At 45.2% G+C, this 2,566-nt stretch overlaps 1 pseudogene; it reads left to right on the top strand.

The window, feature by feature from the left end:
* Nucleotides 1-1,132: 1,132 nt before the first annotated feature.
* Nucleotides 1,133-2,092, top strand: LOC102737922 (peroxiredoxin-1 pseudogene; annotated as a pseudogene).
* The last annotated feature ends 474 nt before the right edge of the window (nt 2,093-2,566 follow it).

Below are 2,566 nucleotides of genomic sequence, written 5' to 3'. Positions count from 1 at the left end.
TCACAGCGCAGGTGCAGGAAGGGTGGTGGGCAGGCTGGCCCCTGGGGCTTCCCGCAGTCAATCACCCCACCTGGGCTGCTGGGCGTCCCCTTGGGGCTGCTACACACAATGTGTGGCCTTTCTCTGTGACATCCCAAATAGGCAGAGGGGCCAGAGTTCACAGAAAGCAGGGCTTTTACCACTCGGCTGTTTTTAAAATTTAGTCCAGAAGTTAAATTGGGGATAGGGTCCCAAGTGGTAAAAATCCAAATAGTCTCTCTTTCCTCTCCAGTCTCCCTTCTTTATCCCCAGAGCCGTTCTGACAGTACCTTTGATTTCCTGCCTTGAGCCTCCCCACTCTATTTGAGGAGGTCACTGTTGTTTTTTCCCTCCTGTGAAACTCCTGCTTAGCTTCCAGCCTTTGCAGGAAGTGCTTAATATTTTCAGCAGCAAAAACCTGTCCTTGCAAGCTTCAGAAATACAACTTTCTTTAGGAAGAAGGAGAGTGAGACCAGAACCTATTCAGAAGCTGACAGCTTCTACCTGGATAGATGTTAGAAGAGGAAGAGGTGAGGAACTATGCAATATACTTCAGAGGACCAATTAATCTCTGAAAATAATTAATTATACCCTTCTTAAGGACTAAACACTGTATTAAGAATAGAACAAGGAGGGAAAGAATTAGACACAGTTCCTACACTTTAGCTTACAATCTAGTTGGAAAGATAAAAGAATGGCACATTAGAACAGGGAACAATGAATTAAGTAGCTCATGTTTAAATCCTAGCAGTGCCAGTTAATAGCTGTGTGACCTTGGCAAACTGCTTAACCTCTCTGAGCTTCTTTTATTTTAAGATTTTATTTATTTATTTGACAGAGAGAAAGAGAGAGAGGGGGAGAGAGAGCACAAACAAGTGAGCGGCAGGCAGAGGGAGAGCGAGAAGCAGGCTCTCCGCTGAGCGGAGAGCCTGACTTGGGGCTCGATCCCAAGACTCCAGGATCATGACCTGAGTTGAAGGCAGATGATTAACTGACTGAACCACACAGGCGTGCCCCTCTCTGAGCTTCTATTTCCTCATCAGTAAAATGAGGAAAATGATAGCATCTCCCTCACAGGACTGCTCTGAGGATTAGATGGGAAAATGCATTTAAAATGCATATCACTGGCGTCTTCTTCCTGCCTTGTCTTCGGCGTTTTTGTTCTCAGAGACGCTGATAGCAAGATGTCTTCAGGAAATGCCAAAATTGGGCATCCTGCCCCCAACTTCAAAGCCACGGCTGTTATGCCAGATGGCCAGTTCAAAGACCTCAGCCTATCTGACTACAAAGGAAAATACATCGTGTTCTTCTTTTACCCTCTTGACTTCACCTTTGTGTGCCCCACGGAGATCACTGCTTTCAGTGACAGGGCAGAAGAATTTAAGAAACTCAACTGTCAAGTGATTGGTGCTTCTGTGGATTCTCATTTCTGTCACCTGGCATGGATCAACACACCCAAGAAACAAGGAGGACTGGGACCCATGAACATTCCCTTGGTATCAGACCCCAAGCGTACCATTGCTCCGGACTATGGAGTCTTAAAGGCTGATGAAGGCATCTCGTTCAGGGGCCTCTTTATCACTGATGATAAAGGTATCCTTAGGCAGATCACGGTAAATGACCTTCCTGTCGGCCGCTCTGTGGATGAGACTCTGCAACTGGTTCAGGCCATCCAGTTTACTGACAAGCATGGGGAAGTGTGCCCAGCTGGCTGGAAGCCTGGCAGTGATAATATCAAGCCTGATGTCCAGAAGAGCAAAGAATATTTCTCTAAGCAGAAGTGAGCGCTGTGTCATTTTAGGGCTGGGCTGCAGTGGGTGGCCATGAAAACAAAATCTCTTTTGTATTATTGTCATGCTTAGAACATAAAACTTTAGACTCTGTGCAGATGTGGTATGGGGACAGGACAGGCCTTTCCTGCAGGGGTTGGGGAGGCCAGCCTTTCTTCTTCTGGAGAGAAGGGCCTGAGCTGTTATGGGACAGGCCAACTGTTATGTACAGTAGGAGGGCATCACTTTTTGTCTTTTGTTGTTTCTATTAAACTTGAAGTGAGAAAAAATAAAATAAAATAAAATGCATATCACTATTCCCTTCCTTCTCTTAATGTCCTCCATGCTATTCCTTATGTCCCACAAATAAGTGAAACCATATGATAATTGACTTTCTCTGCTTGACTTATTTCACTTAGCATAATCTCCTCTAGTCCCATCCATGTTGATGTAAAAGTTGGGTATTCATCCTTTCTGATGGCTGAGTAATATTCCATTGTATATATGGACCACATCTTCTTTATCCATTCATCTGTTGAAGGGCATCTCGGCTCTTTCCACAGTTTGGCTATTGTGGACATTGCTGCTATGAAGATTGGGGTGCATATGGCCCTTCTTTTCACTACATCTGTGTCTTTGGGGTAAATACCCAGGAGTGCAATTGCTGGGTCATAGGGTAACTCTATTTTTAATTTTTTGAGGCACCTCCACACTGTTTTCCAAAGTGGCTGTTCCAACTTGCATTCCCACCAACAGTGTCAGCAGATTCCCCTTTCTCC

This window comes from Leptonychotes weddellii, unplaced genomic scaffold (assembly GCF_054177405.1).
Source record: "Leptonychotes weddellii isolate Sample4059 unplaced genomic scaffold, ASM5417740v2 HiC_scaffold_9492, whole genome shotgun sequence".
Classification (NCBI taxonomy): domain Eukaryota; kingdom Metazoa; phylum Chordata; class Mammalia; order Carnivora; family Phocidae; genus Leptonychotes; species Leptonychotes weddellii.
This window is presented reverse-complemented; position numbering and strand designations above follow the sequence as displayed.